The sequence below is a fragment of the Entelurus aequoreus genome, linkage group LG20 (assembly GCF_033978785.1).
Source record: "Entelurus aequoreus isolate RoL-2023_Sb linkage group LG20, RoL_Eaeq_v1.1, whole genome shotgun sequence".
Taxonomy (NCBI): domain Eukaryota; kingdom Metazoa; phylum Chordata; class Actinopteri; order Syngnathiformes; family Syngnathidae; genus Entelurus; species Entelurus aequoreus.
Window position 1 is genome coordinate 10,075,792 of NC_084750.1, and position 20,456 is coordinate 10,096,247.

The following is a 20,456-nucleotide window of genomic DNA, read 5'->3' on the forward strand; positions in this document are numbered from 1 at the left end:
GCTGATGCAACAACATTTCGTCCTTATCTGTACTGCAAAGTTCAAATTTGAACGACAATAAAGGGAAGTCTCTAAGTCTGAACTAGCCTGAACAGGGAAACAAACATCAAAATAACATGGACTCACTTCATAAAATATTAAACATCTTGAAGTGCAGTTTTCTTCCCCCCAAATGGAAAAACTGGGTCGGGTGGTTTGTTGTGTTGTCTTTTTCTAAAGTTTCTAAACATCGTATTTGATGCTTTTTAATGTCATTCAAGGCCTTAATTTTTGCAAAATCCTTTTAATAATTGTTAATGCTTTTTAATGAGCTGTATAAACACTGTTTATTTTCTATATTATAGTCCTGTGCCTTTCAGATATTTTATAACTGCCGTGTGTGCCACTTGTTCCTAATATATCCTCTTGTTTTATGTATTTCCTCATCATCATCATCATTTCTGGTTATTCCTTTCATGAAAATGCATATATACAAGCCACGTACAGTTGACACTTTCATTGTTTTTTGTTTCTTATACATTTCCATGATCAGAAAGGAGCAGATGGAAGAATAATATTCTTATATTTATCTGCCCCCTTTTTAACACAAATTATTTGAGATGACTTTCTAACTGTTCCCTCCACCATACTTTTTCATTTTTCTTTAAGCATTTTCACAATGACACGTCCAATCAAAATCAAAAATCAGTTTAGTATAATTCCTGTTGTCTCTTTTTGCAACTCTTTTTAAATTCAAAGATATTCTTGCAACTTTTTAAGTCTTTTCTTTAGATCAATTACTGATGTATTCCATTAACTTCTACTTATACTACTTACAAGATAATACTACATTTTAGATAAGTTTCTTCTTCCTCTTTTCTTATATTTATATTGCGCTTTTCTCTAGTGACTCAAAAGCACTTTACATAGTAAAACCCAGTATTTTCCGGACCATAGGGCGCACCGGATTATAAGGCGCACTGCTGATGAGCGGGTCTATTTAAAGAATATAAAAGGCCCATTAAAGTGGTCATATTGTTATGATTTGTGGTCTACATAACATGTAATGGTGGTTCTTTGCTCAAAAATATTGCATAGATGATGTTTTACACATCATCTTCAAGTCACTTTCTGACAGTCGCTTCAGGATGCACCGTTTTGTGGGCGGTCTTATTTACGTGCCTCCACTTGGACAGCGTCATCTTTGTTGTAGCGGTGTAGCGTGCAAGGACGGGAGTGGAAGACGTGCCAAAAGATGGCGCTAACTGTTTTAATGACATTCACACTTGACTTCAATCCATAACGGAGCAGCATCTCCTCATCCGTGGCTCACTAGTGCAACAACAACGCCCGAAATGTGTCCCGTGAAAAACCGTCCGACCGGAACTCTCTAATAACTAAAGTTCCTTGGGTGAATAATGTAAAGTCACTACACCGGTATGTTTTAGTGCTTTCATGGTGAGTTTACTGACAGATATAAGTAAGAACTTAACACAACTTTATATTTGAAATGGCAACAGTGGAGGATGAAAGTCGCATAACAAGAAGAAGCTTATCGACTACGTTGTCGGCACGGACTACAACATTTTCAGGACTTATGCAGATCCCAAATACACATCAGTAGACACCAGAAGGTAAGAAAAGTTGTTTTTGCATAATATTATTAAACAAAACACCAGATAATATGTCTTACCTTATAGACACAGCATAATAATACTCCTATGTTGAAGCACAGTACAATCCATCAAGTGGTGTGGCTTCATAGCTTACCAAAGTCATACTAAAACATTTTGATAGATTTTTCAGCGCCGTGTGCAATGTTTTATATTTTCAATGGAACATATAAAATGTTGCTGTTGCTTACTTGAGTCATATTGCAGTCTACACGTATCTCTTATGTGTGACTGCCATCTACTGGTCACACCTATCATTACACCATGTACCAAATAAAATAGCTTCGAGGTCGGTAAGCACAACCAAAATGATTCTGTACATTAGGCGCACCGGGTTGTAAGGCGCACTGTCGAGTTTTGAGAAAATGAAAGGATTTTAAGTACGCCTCATAGTCTGGAGCAGGGGTCACCAACGCGGTGCCCGCGGGCACCAGGTAGCCCGTAAGGACCAGATGAGTAGCCCGCCGGCCTGTTCTAAAAATAGCTCAAATAGCAGCACTTACCAGTGAGCTGCCTCTATTTTTAAAATGTTATTTATTTACTAGCAAGCTGGTCTCGCTTTGCCCGACATTTTTAATTCTAAGAGAGACAAAACTCAAATAGAATTAGAAAATCCAAGAAAATATTTTAAAGACTTGGTCTTCACTTGTTTAAATAAATTAATTCATTTTTTTACTTTGCTTCTTATAACTTTCAGAAAGACAAATTTAGAGAAAAAATACAACCTTAAAAATGATTTTAGGATTTTTAAACACATATACCTTTTTACCTTTTAAATTCCTTCCTCTTCTTTCCTGACAATTTAAATCAATGTTCAAGTAAATGTATTTTTCTTTATTGTAAAGAATAATAAATAAATTGTAATTTAATTCTTTATTTTAGCTTCTGTTTTTTCGACGAAGAATATTTGTGAAATATTTCTTCAAACTTATTATGATTAAAATTCAAAAAAATTATTCTGGCAAATCTAGAAAATCTGTAGAATCAAATTTAAATCTTATTTCAAAGTCTTTTGAATTTATTTTAACATTTTTGTTCTGGAAAATCTAGAAGAAATAATGATTTGTCTTTGTTAGAAATATAGCTTGGTCCAATTTGTTATATATTCTAACAAAGTGCAGATTGGATTTTAACCTATTTAAAACATGTCATCAAAATTCTAAAATTAATCTTAATCAGGAAAAATTACTAATGATGTTCCATAAATTATTTTTTTAAGTTTTTGTCTTCTTTTTTTCGGTTGAATTTAGAATTTTAAAGATTCGAAATTGAAGATAAACTATGTTTCAAAATTTAAATGTCATTTTTTTCGTGTTTTCTCCTCTTTTAAACCGTTCAATTAAGTGTAAATATCATTAATTATTCATAATAACATAGAGTTAAAGGTAAATTGAGCAAATTGGCTATTTCTGGCAATTTATTTAAGTGTGTATCAAACTGGTAGCCCTTCGCATTAATCACTACCCAATAAGTAGCTCTTGCTTTCAAAAAGGTTGGTGACCCCTGATCTGGAGAATACGGTAAGTTACTCCCATTGCACAGTTGAATAAAAAGTTAGGTCTTGTTGTCGAACATCCTTCTCCATGAACCAGGAAGTAGCCTGCAACGCTAACAGATAAACAAAAAAAGACAAATAACAGAGACTTTTATACTTACCTGTACTTTTGCTGGAGGAATTTGTAGTCTATTTTTGCTGTTTGCGTCAAGATGGGACTGTTCCCTCGCCACAGAATCACAAGTAGTACGGCCCAAAGTCTTCCAAAGGCCACCATGAACCAGGAAGTAGCCTGCTAGCTAACAAAGAAAGAAACAAGCACAAATTTGGACCTTCGTGATTTACTTTTGTTTGATGAAGTTGTTGTCTTTTTGAAAGTTCAGTCATAATTTCATCAAATTTCCCTGTCAGGTTCAAACACTGATGACATCTATTAAACAGACAAGAACTAAGGAATCATGCAGAGACAGAGTTCAATTTTGCTCAATGAGGAGAGACGTATTGGGCTGTACACTCAGTTACAGCTCCAACCTACGCTCTAAGGTACAGTCCCACGTGCTCCTCTATTTATTTGGGAGGTCCCTGGTTACATCACTGAGGCTGCTTCTGAAGGAAGGGGGGTCATTTCAGCAGCCCCAGTTAGACACAATATATGACTATTCAGAAATGCAAATGTCCTGACACTCGTGATATTGCCCTGTCTCTGCTTTGTCTGCGTCACAAACAGGATGTTCGCCCTTTGCACAGATAGAAAAGTACAACTTCAGCACAATTGATAATAACTATAGCAACGGCCTTTAAGCATAAGAGTTGTGTGATAACGTACACATCATTATTCTAACACTCCCATGGCACAGTAAAACAATAAACATAAAAAACAGTTACAGTAAGTGTTGTTGTCCAACCTCATTCTCCATGAACCAGGAAGTAGCCTGCTAGCTAACAAAGAAAGAAACAAGCCCAAATTGGGCCCATTATGATTTACTTTTGTGTGAGGACATTTTATTTTTGACATTTTAGTCTTTGTTCAACTAATTCTACCATTGCACGGCCAAATAAAAAAAGTTAGGTCGTGTTGTCTAAGGTCATTCTCCATGAACCTGGAAGTAGCCTGCTAGCAAACAAAATTGGCCCTCCATGATTTACTTTTGTGTGATGAAATTGTGTGTTTTTTTTTTTAATGTTGTCATAATTCTACCAAGTCTCCCATTGCACAGAAAAAAAACAACAATAAAAAACAGTTACAGTAAGTCTTGTTGTCGAAGTTCATTCTCTATGAACCTGGAAGTAGCCTGCTAGCAAACAAAATTGGCCCTTCATGATTTACTTTTGTATGATGAAATTGTGTGTTTTTTTTTTAATTTTGTCATAATTCTACCAAGTCTCCCATTGCACAGAAAACAAATAAACAATAAAAAACAGTTACAGTAAGTCTTGTTGTCGAAGTTCATTCTCTATGAACTTGGAAGTAGCCTGCTAGCAAACAAAATTGGCCTTTCATGATTTACTTTTGTTTGATGAAATTGTTGTCTTTTTGAAAGTTCCGTCATAATTTGACCAAGTTTCCCATGGCACAGTAAAACAATGACAATAAAAAACAGTTACAGTAAGTCTTGTTGTCTAACCTCATTCTCCATAAACCAGGAAGTATCAATAAATCAATCAATCAATCAATCAATGTTTACTTATATAGCCCTAAATCACGAGTGTCTCAAAGGGCTGCACAAGCCACAAAGACATCCTCGGCTCAGATCCCACATAAGGGCAAGGAAAAACTCAACCCAATGGGTAGCCTGCTAGCTAAGAAAAACACACGGACAAACAAAAACAACTTCACAATTTACTGACTTGCGTTTGATGAAATGTCTTTTCTTGCCGTTTGTGTCAAAATGTGAACGTTAATGCTCCAGAATCAAGTCAAATCAGGACATTTGTATTATTTGCGGACAACACCAACTTTTACAGTTCGGGACGTGACTTAAAAGCGTTATCGAACATTATTGAACAGGAAATTATTAAACTTAAGAGATGGTTTGATGTCAATAAATTATCATTAAATGTAAAAAATACAAAGTGTAAGAATAATTATGTGTAAGTTATCACACAACTCTTATGCTTAAAGGCCGTTGCTATAGTTATTATCAATTGTGCTGAAGTTGTACTTTTCTATCTGTGCAAAGGGACAACTCGCAATCCAAAGATTGCGAGTCGTCTCGTATTAGTGTTTGTGTCCAGAACCGGCCTGCTGACTGCCAAGGGCGAACATCGAGTGCCGTGACGCAGACAAAGCAGAGACAGGGCGATATCACGAGTGTCAGCACATTTGCATTTCATTGATAGTCATATATTGTGTCTGACTGTGGCTGCTGAGATTATTCCCCTTCCTTCAGAGGCAGCCTCAGTGATGTAACCAGGGACCTCCCAAATAAATAGAGGAGCACGTGGGACTGTACCTTAGAGCGTTGGTTGGAACTGTAACTAAGAGTACAGGCCAACACGTCTCTCCTCATTGAGCCAAATTGAACTCTGTCTCTGCATGATTCCTTGCTTCTTGTCTGTTTAATAGATGTCATCAGTGTTTGAACCCGACACAAAGTTTATGATTTTTTTGTAAGAGGAAAAGGGAGGAAACGATCAAACTGTCAATAGATGGAATTGATATTGAAATGGTCTCTGACATGGAAATCTCATATTGCACATGCATGGAAAAAGATGTCTAAGAGTATTTTTATATTAAAGGCCTACTGAAATGATTGTTATTTATTTAAACGGGAATAGCAGATCCATTCTATGTGTCATACTTGATCATTCCGCGATATTGCCATATTTTTGCTGAAAGGATTTAGTAGAGAAAATCGACGATAAAGTTCGCAACTTTTGCTCGCTGATAAAAAAAGCCTTGCCTGTAGCGGAAGTAGCGTGACGTCACAGGAGCTAGTATTCCTCACAATTCCCCGTTGTTTACAATGGAGCGAGAGAGATTCGGACCGAGAAAGTGACGATTACCCCATTAATTTGAGCGAGGATGAAAGATTTGTGGATGAGGAACGTTACAGTGAAGGACTAGAGAGGCAGTGATGGACGTATCTTTTTTCGCTCTGACCGTAACTTAGGTACAAGCTGGCTCATTGGATTCCACACTCTCTCCTTTTTCTAATGTGGTTCACAGATTTGTATTTTAAACCACCTGGGATACTATATCCTCTTGAAAATGAGAGTCGAGAACGCGAAATGGACATTCAGTGCCTTTTATCTCCACGACAATACATCGGCGAAATGCTTTAGCTACGAGCTAACGTGATAGCATCGTGCTTTAACTGCATATAGAAACAAAAAAAATAAACCCCTGACTGGAAGGATAGATAGAAAATCAACAATACTATTAAACCGTGGACATGTAAATACACGGTTAATGCTTTCCAGGCTGGCGAAGGTTAACAATGCTGTGCTAACGACGCCATTGAAGCTAACTTAGCAACGGGACCGCACAGAGCTATGCTAAAAACATTAGCTCTCCACCTACGCCAGCCAGCCCTCATCTGCTCATCAACACCCGTGCTCACCTGCGTTCCAGCGATCGGCAGAAGGACGAAGGACTTCACCCGATGCGTTTGGCGGCCCGGAGACGTAGGAAGTCAGGGTGAGGTCGGCAGCTAGCGCGGCTAGCGCGGCTGCTCTCCAAAAAAGTCCTCCTGGTTGTGTTGCTGTAGTCCGCTGCTAATACACCGATCCCACCTACAACTGTCTTCTTTGCAGCCTTCATTGTTCATTAAACAAATTGCAAAAGATGTCCAGAATACTGTGGAATTATGAAATGAAAACAGAGCTTTTTGTATAGGATTCTACGGGGTACCATAACTTCCGTTACTCTGACTTCGTCACGCGCATACGTCATCATACCGCGACGTTTCAGCCGGATATTTCCCGGGGAATTTAAAATGTCACTTTATAAGTTAACCCGGCCGTATTGGCATGTGTTGCAATGTTAAGATGTCATCATTGATATATAAACTATCAGACTGCGTGGTCGCTAGTAGTGGCTTTCAGTAGGCCTTTAAATAAGGTCAAATATGTGTTAGATTATAGGGCAATGCGTATATTGTATTGTGCACTTATATTGCCATATATCAGCTACTGTGTGGAAGTGTGGGGGAACACATATAAGAGTAACATAAAGTGTGGGGGAACACATATAAGAGGAACATAAAGTGTGGGGGAACACATGTAAGAGTAACATAAAGTGTAGGGACGTTCCTCCAGAGCCGTACTTCGGGGCTAACAACCTTCACTTTACCCGAAAGAGGGTCTTTACAGCTGAGGGTGAATGACGAGCCCGGCGGTTTGTTGCAACTTTGTGACTTTATTGGTGTTATGCACGCAGCCATCCACCAAGCTAGAGCACCCGCACGCACTCACTGTCGCCGCTCCCTCACCTCTCTCGCCCACTCACTCACTGACGTCACTCACCTCTCATGCTGTCATATCTTAAAGGGCCACACACACACACACACACACACATACGCACACACGCACACATACGCTACTCTCATAACAACTAACAAGACATCATGGCGAAGCCAGAAGTCGAGTTTTTTAACATGGAGACATTCTCAATACTTTTCTTTTGTCGAGCACAAAGAAAATAACATTTTAGTTAAATGTAAGTTGTGTCTTGGATCAAAGATCCTATCTACTTAGAGTTAAAGTTAAAGTGACATTATGTTGCAGCTATTTAAAATAGTTTTGTCCATTTTTTCTGGCCTGAAATAAATTGGTCCTTTGAAACATATCTTTGTCTTTGTGTGTTGTATGTAGAGCACATTGTTTGTGTGTTGTATGTAGAGCACATTGTTTGTGTGTTGTATGTAGAGCACATTGTTTGTGTGTTGTATGTAGACCACATTGTTTGTGTGTTGTATGTAGACCACATTGTTTGTGTTGTATGTAGAGCACGTTGTTTGTGTTGTATGTAGAGCACGTTGTTTGTGTGTTGTATGTAGAGCACGTTGTTTGTGTGTTGTATGTAGACCACATTGTTTGTGTGTTGTATGTAGACCACATTGTTTGTGTGTTGTATGTAGACCACATTGTTTGTGTGTTGTATGTAGACCACATTGTTTGTGTGTTGTATGTAGAGCACATTGTTTGTGTGTTGTATGTAGAGCACATTGTTTGTGTGTTGTATGTAGACCACATTGTTTGTGTGTTGTATGTAGAGCACTTTGTTTGTGTGTTGTATGTAGACCACATTGTTTGTGTGTTGTATGTAGAGCACATTGTTTGTGTGTTGTATGTAGACCACATTGTTTGTGTGTTGTATGTAGAGCACTTTGTTTGTGTGTTGTATATAGACCACATTGTTTGTGTGTTGTATGTAGAGCACATTGTTTGTGTGTTGTATGTAGACCACATTGTTTGTGTGTTGTATGTAGACCACATTGTTTGTGTTGTATGTAGAGCACGTTGTTTGTGTTGTATGTAGAGCACGTTGTTTGTGTGTTGTATGTAGAGCACGTTGTTTGTGTGTTGTATGTAGAGCACGTTGTTTGTGTGTTGTATGTAGACCACGTTGTTTGTGTGTTGTATGTAGACCACATTGTTTGTGTGTTGTATGTAGAGCACATTGTTTGTGTGTTGTATGTAGAGCACATTGTTTGTGTGTTGTATGTAGAGCACATTGTTTATGTGTTGTATGTAGAGCACATTGTTTGTGTGTTGTATGTAGAGCACATTGTTTGTGTGTTGTATGTAGAGCACATTGTTTGTGTGTTGTATATAGACCACATTGTTTGTGTGTTGTATGTAGAGCACATTGTTTGTGTGTTGTATGTAGACCACATTGTTTGTGTGTTGTATGTAGACCACGTTGTTTGTGTGTTGCATGTAGACCACGTTGTTTGTGTGTTGCATGTAGACCACATTGTTTGTGTGTTGTATGTAGACCACATTGTTTGTGTGTTGTATGTAGACCACATTGTTTGTGTGTTGTATGTAGACCACATTGTTTGTGTGTTGTATGTAGACCACATTGTCTGTGTGTTGTATGTAGACCACATTGTTTGTGTGTTGTATGTAGACCACATTGTTTGTGTGTTGTATGTAGACCACGTTGTTTGTGTTTTATGTAGACCACGTTGTTTGTGTGTTGTATGTAGACCACGTTGTTTGTGTGTTGCATGTAGACCACGTTGTTTGTGTGTTGCATGTAGACCACGTTGTTTGTGTGTTGTATGTAGACCACATTGTTTGTGTGTTGTATGTAGACCACATTGTTTGTGTGTTGTATGTAGACCACGTTGTTTGTGTGTTGTATGTAGAGCACATTGTTTGTGTGTTGTATGTAGACCACATTGTTTGTGTGTTGTATGTAGACCACGTTGTTTGTGTTTTATGTAGACCACGTTGTTTGTGTGTTGTATGTAGACCACGTTGTTTGTGTGTTGCATGTAGACCACGTTGTTTGTGTGTTGCATGTAGACCACGTTGTTTGTGTGTTGTATGTAGACCACATTGTTTGTGTGTTGTATGTAGACCACGTTGTTTGTGTGTTGTATGTAGAGCACATTGTTTGTGTGTTGTATGTAGACCACATTGTTTGTGTGTTGAATGTAGACCACGTTGTTTGTGTGTTGTATGTAGAGCACGTTGTTTGTGTGTTGTATGTAGACCACGTTGTTTGTGTGTTGTATGTAGACCACGTTGTTTGTGTGTTGTATGTAGACCACGTTGTTTGTGTGTTGTATGTAGACCACGTTGTTTGTGTGTTGTATGTAGACCACGTTGTTTGTGTGTTGTATGTAGACCACGTTGTTTGTGTGTTGTATGTAGACCACGTTGTTTGTGTGTTGTATGTAGACCACATTGTTTGTGTGTTGTATGTAGACCACGTTGTTTGTGTGTTGTATGTAGACCACGTTGTTTGTGTGTTGTATGTAGACCACGTTGTTTGTGTGTTGTATGTAGACCACATTGTTTGTGTGTTGTATGTAGAGCACGTTGTTTGTGTGTTGTATGTAGAGCACGTTGTTTGTGTGTTGTATGTAGACCACGTTGTTTGTGTGTTGTATGTAGAGCACATTGTTTGTGTGTTGTATGTAGAGCACGTTGTTTGTGTGTTGTATGTAGACCACGTTGTTTGTGTGTTGTATGTAGACCACGTTGTTTGTGTGTTTTATGTAGACCACATTGTTTGTGTGTTGTATGTAGACCACATTGTTTGTGTGTTGTATGTAGACCACATTGTTTGTGTGTTGTATGTAGACCACATTGTTTGTGTGTTGTATGTAGACCACATTGTTTGTGTGTTGTATGTAGAGCACATTGTTTGTGTGTTGTATGTAGACCACATTGTTTGTGTTGTATGTAGACCACATTGTTTGTGTGTTGTATGTAGACCACGTTGTTTGTGTGTTGTATGTAGACCACGTTGTTTGTGTGTTGTATGTAGACCACGTTGTTTGTGTGTTGTATGTAGACCACATTGTTTGTGTGTTGTATGTAAACCACGTTGTTTGTGTGTTGTATGTAGACCACATTGTTTGTGTGTTGTATGTAGACCACATTGTTTGTGTGTTGTATGTAGACCACGTTGTTTGTGTGTTGTATGTAGACCACGTTGTTTGTGTGTTGTATGTAGACCACATTGTTTGTGTGTTGTATGTAGACCACATTGTTTGTGTGTTGTATGTAGACCACATTGTTTGTGTGTTGTATGTAGACCACGTTGTTTGTGTGTTGTATGTAGACCACATTGTTTGTGTGTTGTATGTAGACCACATTGTTTGTGTGTTGTATGTAGACCACATTGTTTGTGTGTTGTATGTAGACCACATTGTTTGTGTGTTGTATGTAGACCACGTTGTTTGTGTGTTGTATGTAGACCACATTGTTTGTGTGTTGTATGTAGACCACATTGTTTGTGTGTTGTATGTAGACCACGTTGTTTGTGTGTTGTATGTAGAGCACGTTGTTTGTGTGTTGTATGTAGACCACGTTGTTTGTGTGTTGTATGTAGAGCACGTTGTTTGTGTGTTGTATGTAGAGCACGTTGTTTGTGTGTTGTATGTAGACCACATTGTTTGTGTGTTTTATGTAGACCACATTGTTTGTGTGTTGTATGTAGACCACATTGTTTGTGTGTTGTATGTAGACCACATTGTTTGTGTGTTGTATGTAGACCACATTGTTTGTGTGTTGTATGTAGACCACATTGTTTGTGTGTTGTATGTAGACCACATTGTTTGTGTGTTGTATGTAGAGCACATTGTTTGTGTGTTGTATGTAGACCACATTGTTTGTGTTGTATGTAGACCACATTGTTTGTGTGTTGTATGTAGACCAGATTGTTTGTGTGTTGTATGTAGACCACATTGTTTGTGTGTTGTATGTAGACCACGTTGTTTGTGTGTTGTATGTAGACCACATTGTTTGTGTGTTGTATGTAAACCACGTTGGTTGTGTGTTGTATGTAGACCACATTGTTTGTGTGTTGTATGTAGACCACATTGTTTGTGTGTTGTATGTAGACCACATTGTTTGTGTGTTGTATGTAGACCACGTTGTTTGTGTGTTTTATGTAGACCACGTTGTTTGTGTGTTGTATGTAGACCACGTTGTTTGTGTGTTGTATGTAGACCACGTTGTTTGTGTGTTGTATGTAGACCACGTTGTTTGTGTGTTGTATGTAGACCACGTTGTTTGTGTGTTGTATGTAGACCACGTTGCTTGTGTGTTGTATGTAGACCACGTTGTTTGTGTGTTGTATGTAGACCACGTTGTTTGTGTGTTGTATGTAGACCACATTGTTTGTGTGTTGTATGTAGACCACATTGTTTGTGTGTTGTATGTAGACCACATTGTTTGTGTGTTGTATGTAGACCACATTGTTTGTGTGTTGTATGTAGACCACATTGTTTGTGTGTTGTATGTAGACCACATTGTTTGTGTGTTGTATGTAGACCACGTTGTTTGTGTGTTGTATGTAGACCACGTTGTTTGTGTGTTGTATGTAGACCACATTGTTTGTGTGTTGTATGTAGACCACATTGTTTGTGTGTTGTATGTAGACCACATTGTTTGTGTGTTGTATGTAGACCACATTGTTTGTGTGTTGTATGTAGACCACGTTGTTTGTGTGTTGTATGTAGACCACGTTGTTTGTGTGTTGTATGTAGACCACGTTGTTTGTGTGTTGTATGTAGACCACATTGCTTTCTGAGTTGAGTGATGCAAATGCATGTCAAGTTGATCAACAGATTGTATTATTCTCCAGTGCAATAACAGTACTGAAATGAAGGCTAAAAGGGCATTAATGGGAGCCTTAAAAAAAGGGGGGGGGGGGGAAGAAGTAACTAAATAGTTACTTTTCACAGTAACAGTATCAGGTTAAACTATGGAATTCTCTTTACAATGAGATACAAGATTGTAGAAATATATTCCAATTGAAAAATATATGTAAAGACAGAGCAATAAGATCATATGGACAGCAGTAAGTGTTTACATTTTGCTTTATATTTATTATTTTACTTATTTTTGGTCTGCTTTTGTATTTGTTTTGTATCATCCTGTGAGGTGTATATTACTTTTTTTGTTCGGTTTGTACTTCGTGAAGTTTTGCACTTGTTGTTTTTTGTTTGTTTTCACTATATTTGGATGTATTTGTTTGGTTTGTATGCTTGTGATTCTGGGCTATCCATGAAGTAAGACTACTTATTATGTTGAAGGGGGGCAGGAAATGTAAGATTTTCTTCATCCTGTTCCTTCTCAAGCAGAGGTGTGTAAATATGCGTTTAGTTGCTAAAGTTTAAAGGCCTACTGAAAGCCACTACTAGCGACCACGCAGTCTGATAGTTTATATATCAATGATGAAATCTTAACATTGCAACACATGCCAATACGGCCGGGTTAACTTATAAAGTGACATTTTAAATTTGCCGCTAAACTTCCGGTTCGAAACGCCTCTGAGGATGACGTATGCGCGTGACGTAGCCCGGGGAACACGGGTATGCCTTCCACATTGAAGCCAATACGAAGTAGCTGTTTTCATCTCATTCTGGGTGTATTCTGGACATCTGTGTTGGTGAATCTGTTGCAATTATGTTCATTGCATTATGGAGAAAGAAGCTGAGCAAGCAAAGAAGAAAGTTGTCGGTGCGAAGCGTCTATTTTGCGAGGGAAGTCAGCCACAACACGTACACAGCCGGCGCTTCTTTGTTTACATTCCCGAAAGATGCGGTCAAGATGGAAGAACTCGGATAACAGAGACTCTAACCAGGAGGACTTTTGACTTCGATACACAGACGCCTGTAGAGAACTGGGACAACACAGACTCTTACCAGGATTACTTTGATTTGGATGACAAAGACGCAGACGTGCTACCGTGAGTATGCAGCTTTGGCTTCCAAACATTTGATAGCTTGACCGTACGTGCGCGTCACGTACGTAACTTTTTTTAAATATATAAGCTTTATGAACCTTGGGTTAGGTGAACGGTCTTTTGGGCTGAGTGATTGTGTGTGTTGATCAGGTGTTTGAATTGTATTGGCGTGTTCTATGGAGCTAGGAGCTAGCAGAGGAGCTAGGAGCTAGCATAACAAACACGCAGGTGTTTTTATGCAGGATTAATTTGTGGCATATTAAATATAAGCCTGGTTGTGTTGTGGCTAATAGAGTATATATATGTCTTGTGTTTATTTACTGTTGTAGTCATTCCCAGCTGAATATCAGGTACCGTGAGTAGCAGCTGCGCTTCCAAACATTTGATCACTTGCCAGTACGTGCGCGTCACGTACGTTACTTTGTTTAAATATATAAGCTTTATGAACCTTGGGTTAGGTGAACGGTCTTTTGGGCTGAGTGATTGTGTGTGTTGATCAGGTGTTTGAATTATATGGAGCTAGGAGCTAGCATAGGAGCTAGCATAACAAACACTGAGGTGTTTTTATGCAGGATTAATTTGTGGCATGTTAAATATAAGCCTGGTTGTGTTGTGGCTAAGTATATATATGTCTTGTGTTTATTTACTGTTGTAGTCATTCCCAGCTGAATATCAGGTACCGTGAGTAGCAGCTGCGCTTCCAAACATTTGATCGCTTGACCGTACGTGCGCGTCACGTACGTAACTTTTTTTTAAATACATAAGCTTTATGAACCTTGGGTTAGGTGAACGGTCTTTTGGGCTGAGTGATTGTGTGTGTTGATCAGGTGTTTGAATTGTATTGGCGTGTTCTATGGAGCTAGGAGCTAGCAGAGGAGCTAGGAGCTAGCATAACAAACACTGGGGTGTTTTATGCAGGATTAATTTGTGGCATATTAAATATAAGCCTGGTTGTGTTGTGGCTAATAGAGTATATATATGTCTTGTGTTTATTTACTGTTGTAGTCATTCCCAGCTGAATACCAGGTACCGTGAGTAGCAGCTGCGTTTCCAAACATTTGATTGCTTGCCAGTACGTGCGCGTCACGTACGTTACTTTGTTTAAATATATAAGCTTTATGAACCTTGGGTTAGGTGAACGGTCTTTTGGGCTGAGTGATTGTGTGTGTTGATCAGGTGTTTGAATTGGATTGGCGGCTTATATGGAGCTAGGAGCTAGCATAGGAGCTAGCATAACAAACACGCAGGTGTTTTTATGCAGGATTAATTTGTGGCATATTAAATATAAGCCTGGTTGTGTTGTGGCTAATAGAGTATATATATGTCTTGTGTTTATTTACTGTTGTAGTCATTCCCAGCTGAATATCAGGTCACCCCCGCCTCTCACAGCATCTTCCCTATCTGAATAGCTTCAACTCCCCACTAGTCCTTCACTTGCACTTTCCTCATCCACAAATCTTTCATCCTCGCTCAAATTAATGGGGAAATTGTCGCTTTCTCGGTCCGAATCTCTCTCACTTCATGCGGCCATCATTGTAAACAATAGGGAACTTTGCGTATATGTTCAACTGACTACGTCACGCAAGCCTTTTTTTTAATCAGATACCAAAAGTTGCAATCTTTTTCGTTGTTGTTCTATACTAAATCCTTTCAGCAAAAATATGGCAATATCGCGAAATGATCAAGTATGACACATAGAATAGATCTGCTATCCCCGTTTAAATAAAAAAACATTCATTTCAGTAGGCCTTTAATTGTCTATTGATCAAAAATGCACATCAATGAAGGAGATAAATAAAAAATGAATGAAGCCTCGGAGAAACAATAAGTATCCCAATATCCGACACATGGATGACAAACAATGGAGGGATTGATTGTTTAATTTTGTTTAATTTGGCAGTTTGAGTCAAGATGGGTGCAAACAATATTTACTCGTGGTGTTTTTGTTTAGTGGAAATATGCCTACATTGTGGTTCAAGGGAAGATATGTTGGCTAAAAAGTCTATTGTAAGTGATGAGGTGGAGGTTGTTCTTGAAAGCATTAATTAGTGTGTCTGTCTGCCAGGGATGAGGAACGCTCACAGCCCCCCCCGCTGCTCTTCATGACCGCTTTGCTACTATTTCTGTCACATTTGCATGCAAAACTCCTGACAAGCAGAGTTATAAAAAAAAGAAGAAGAAGAACGTTTCCTGTCGTCTTGTTCATAAGCAACAAGATTGGCGTCACAGGCTGTTTGATGGTGAAAGAAGAGTGTAAACAAACAGGCTGTTGTTTCCTCACTCAAACGTCTCCTTCATCTTCCTGCGACCATCTTTCACTTTCAACGCTCATTTCAGGGGGTCAACTTCTACTTAGTGGCAGCCAAAGTTTTCACACTCTCATTTTTTTTTTTTACCAACAACCTTGCTTTATACTACTAAGAAAATAACTTCCACAGTTGTGGCTGTAAACAACCTCCTGATGTTTTTATTATTAAATCCACAATAGAGTTGTACGGTTTACCACTACGAGTAAAGTACCGCCATACTAATGAATCATATTCAGTACTATACCGCCTCTAAAAAGTACCGGTCCCCACCCCTTTTTTTTTAAAGGGCATGACAGCGCGTCGTCACATGGTGACATTGCTGGTTTTACGAGCAGAGGAGCATGTTGGGCAGCGCGCACACACAGAGTACTTACAAGCAGACACACTGTGTAGACAGAAAAGGGAGAATGGACACAAGATAAAGGTGAAGTTATAACACTGAAACACCCTCAGGAAGAGCTGCTTTAAGACATGGCTAGCTAGCTAGCAGCTAACATCCATCCGCAGTGTTTTAGCTACTTCTAAATCACTAAGCCTTGTCTCCATGGTGACAAATTAAGTAAGTTTCTTACAAGTATTTTTATCACTGGAGGACGAGGAATAGCTCAACATGCTTCACTACACACCGTGGCTCACAAACGCCATGGGTGGATCTACACCTGACATCCACTGTAATGATACCAAGTACAAGAGCGTATCTAGTCGTTACTACTATGATTACATCGATATTTTTTAGCATTTTAACAGAAGTGTGGATAGAACATGTTAAAAGAGAAAGTAAGCAGATATTACCAGTAAATGAACAAGTAGATTAATACTTCATTTTTACAGTTTGTCCCTCATAATATGTACAAAATAATAGGTGTATAAATGACACAATATGTTACTGCAGACTAATTAGGAGTCTTTGTTTGTTTACTTACTACTAAAAGACAAGTTGTCTAGTATGTTCACTATTTTATTTAAATGACAATAATAAACATGTGTTTCATGTACACTAACATTTTTTGTTCAAATAAAGACAATAATGACATGTTTTTGTGGTCCCCTTTATTTAGAAAAGTATCAAAAAGTATCAAAATGAATGTTGGTACCGGTGCCAAAATATTGTTATGGGGACAACCCTCCTCCACAAGATGGCAGTAGCTGCTGTTGCAGTATGTTTTTAAATGTTGTGTCTCATGCACCCCACATTATTATTGCACCTAACGATTCTGTCTGATTCCGATGCCTGCAGTGACGATTCGATTCACAACCGATTCTCACAATGTATTATTTGGTTGAACAACTATTATAGAATATTTTCAAAACAGGTGACTGCGTGGGTTCCCTCCGGGTACTCCGGCTTCCTCCCACCTCCAAAGACATGCACCTGGGGATAGGCCCCTCCCACCTCCAAAGACATGCACCTGGGGATAGGCCCCTCCCACCTCCAAAGACATGCACCTGGGGATAGGCCCCTCCCACCTCCAAAGACATGCACCTGGGGATAGGTTGATTGGCAACACTAAATTGGCCCTAGTGTGTGAATGTGAGTGTTAAAGGCCTACTGAAATGATTTTTATTTATTTAAACGGGAATAGCAGATCCATTCTATGTGTCATACTTGATCATTTCGCGATATTGCCACATTTTTGCTGAAAGGATTTAGTAGAGAAAATCGACGATAAAGTTCGCAACTTTTGCTCGCTGATAAAAAAAAAGCCTTGCCTGTAGCGGAAGTAGCGTGACGTCACAGGAGCTAGTATTCCTCACAATTCCCCGTTGTTTACAATGGAGCGAGAGAGATTCGGACCGAGAAAGTGACGATTACCCCATTAATTTGAGCCAGGATGAAAGATTCGTAGATGAGGAACGTTACAGTGAAGGACTAGAGAGGCAGTGCAGGACGTATCTTTTTTCGCTCTGACCGTAACTTAGGTACAAGCTGGCTCATTGGATTCCACACTCTCTCCTTTTTCTATTGTGGATCACGGATTTGTATTTTAAACCACCTGGGATACTATATCCTCTTGAAAATGAGAGTCGAGAACGCGAAATGGACATTCAGTGCCTTTTATCTCCACGACAATACATCGGCGAAATGCTTTAGCGTGATAGCATCGTGCTTTAACTACATATAGAAACAAAAAAAATAAACCCCTGACTGGAAGGATAGATAGAAAATCAACAATACTATTAAACCGTGGACATGTAAATACACGGTTAATGCTTTCCAGGCTGGCGAAGGTTAACAATGCTGTTGCTAACGACGCCATTGAAGCTAACTTAGCAACCGGACCGCACAGAGCTATGCTAAAAACATTAGCTCTCCGCCTACGCCAGCCAGCCCTCATCTGCTCATCAACACCCGTGCTCACCTGCGTTCCAGCGATCGGCAGAAGGACGAAGGACTTCACCCGATGCGTTTGGCGGCCCGGAGACGTAGGAAGTCAAGGTGAGGTTGGCGGCTAGCGCGTCTGCTCTCCAACAAAGTCCTCCTGGTTGTGTTGCTGTAGTCCGCTGCTAATACACCGATCCCACCTACAACTGTCTTCTTTGCAGCCTTCATTGTTCATTAAACAAATTGCAAAAGATGTCCAGAATACTGTGGAATTATGAAATGAAAACAGAGCTTTTTGTATAGGATTCTACGGGGTACCATAACTTCCGTTAATCTGACTTCGTCACGCGCATACGTCATCACGTTTCAGCCGGATATTTCCCGGGAAATTTTAAATGTCACTTTATACGTATTGGCATGTGTTGCAATGTTAAGATTTCATCATTGATATATAAACTATCAGACTGCGTGGTCGCTAGTAGTGGCTTTCAGTAGGCCTTTAATGTTGTCTGTCTATCTGTGTTGGCCCTGCGATGAGGTGGCGACTTGTCCAGGGTGTACCCCGCCTTCCGCCCGATTGTAGCTGAGATAGGCTCCAGCGCCCCCCGCGACCCCGAAGGGAATAAGCGGTAGAAAATGGATGGATGGATGGGTTACAAGTTACAAACGTTTCTAGTTGCATGGCGATGGCCTATATACATCTTTTTAAAAAATGTATTCTTATGTTTATTTTTTTTAGGAATAAAAATCACCTTATTCGGATGTGATGGATGTTTTTGCGCACCCCTAATTATTAGTTTTAAAAATGTACAATACAGTGATGTGAGGATTGATATGAAAATATCGATGCTGTAACATCGATTCTAAAATCAAAATATGGACCCTTTAGTTATATTGTATATCATTAAGAGGAACAGTAAGTCAACTTGTGAACGAGGAAAAAAGTCAATGTTGGATGCTTTTGTTGAGAGTTATTTACATGTTCAGTATTTTCACCCTAACTGAATTAGTTTTTATTCATGTATTGCTTTTATTATTTTCCTAATTTCCTTGGTTTAAAACACCATTTTCTGTGTACTTTGTATGATTGTTCCTGTTCTATTAGCTTCACTATACTATTGTTATTCACGCCACTACCTTAATATACTGCAGAGTTTGAAACAAATAACTATTTCTTGTATTCTTGATGCTATGAGAATTGGTGTTATTTGAAATACACAACTTTTTAAATGTTAGCAGACATTTTAGGTACATTTATTTATTATTTATTTATATCGGATCAGTATGGCCGATACCAGCCTGAATTTTACTGGGTATTGGATAGGAAAAAAATCAATGGTATGGAAGAGATAACAGCCTCTGTCCAATTATAATGGATTCAAATAACTATTCAGGTGCAGTGCAACAGTAGGGGGAGCCCACGAGCATTAAAAATATAAAGCAACATGATCATGATTGATGTCAAAAATGCAATGGCCCTCCTGGGGTGTCAATAAAAATATGTATTTACACAAACTATAAATAAATCAATTTCCTGATTACTTTTGCACACGTGAACAATTTAAAGTAGCTTCTCTGCCAACTCAAAGTTGTTCTGCTTGTCACTCGCACATTAAAGCGCGGCGTGATGAATTGTGATTGAGTCGTGTCTCGCAGTGATGAGTGTTTTTTATTCTCATCATCACCTTATTTATGGAAAGGAAAACACGGACATGATTGCTGTTCTCCTCTGCACCGTATTTTATATTTAGCACATATCATGCTAAGCTAAGTAGCATTTCAATGATCAATACGCTACTAGTTCCTGGTACCTGGGAATCAATATCAGTGCCAATCATCAGTACTTTAGTGTGTGTTCGTGTGTTAATAAATACTACTAATACATGTTTATGGTTTATTTAAAAAATCCAAATCGTTTTTAACATTGAGATGATAACAACTGTGCTGCCCATCTTGTTTTCTTACACTTGAGTACCATTTGCAAGTTGACTTAAATCGTTGTCATTAAGTTGAAGGTTCCAGTTTTTTTGTTGAGACTAGGGCTGCAACTAACGATTAATTTGATAATCGATTAATCTGTCGATTATTACTTCGATTAATCGATTAATAATCGGATAAAAGAGACAAACTACATTTCTATCTTTTCCAGTATTTTATTGAAAAAAAAAACCCCAGCATACTGGCACCGTACTTATTTTGATTATTGTTTCTCAGCTGTTTGTAAATGTTGCAGTTTATAAATAAAGGTTTATTAAAAAACATTTTTTTTTAATAATTAAAAAAAGAAAATAAAAAAAATTGC

The 20,456-nt window shown here is 38.6% G+C and overlaps 1 long non-coding RNA gene across 1 annotated transcript in view; it reads right to left on the reverse strand.

Moving 5' to 3' along the window:
* Window positions 1–20,456, reverse strand: part of LOC133635909 (uncharacterized) — a 397,010-nt gene that overhangs the window by 360,627 nt on the left and 15,927 nt on the right. The window contains exon 2 of the long non-coding RNA XR_009822138.1: window positions 3,309–3,446. This is a non-coding gene — a long non-coding RNA (uncharacterized LOC133635909). The remainder of the gene's footprint in view (window positions 1–3,308; window positions 3,447–20,456) is intronic.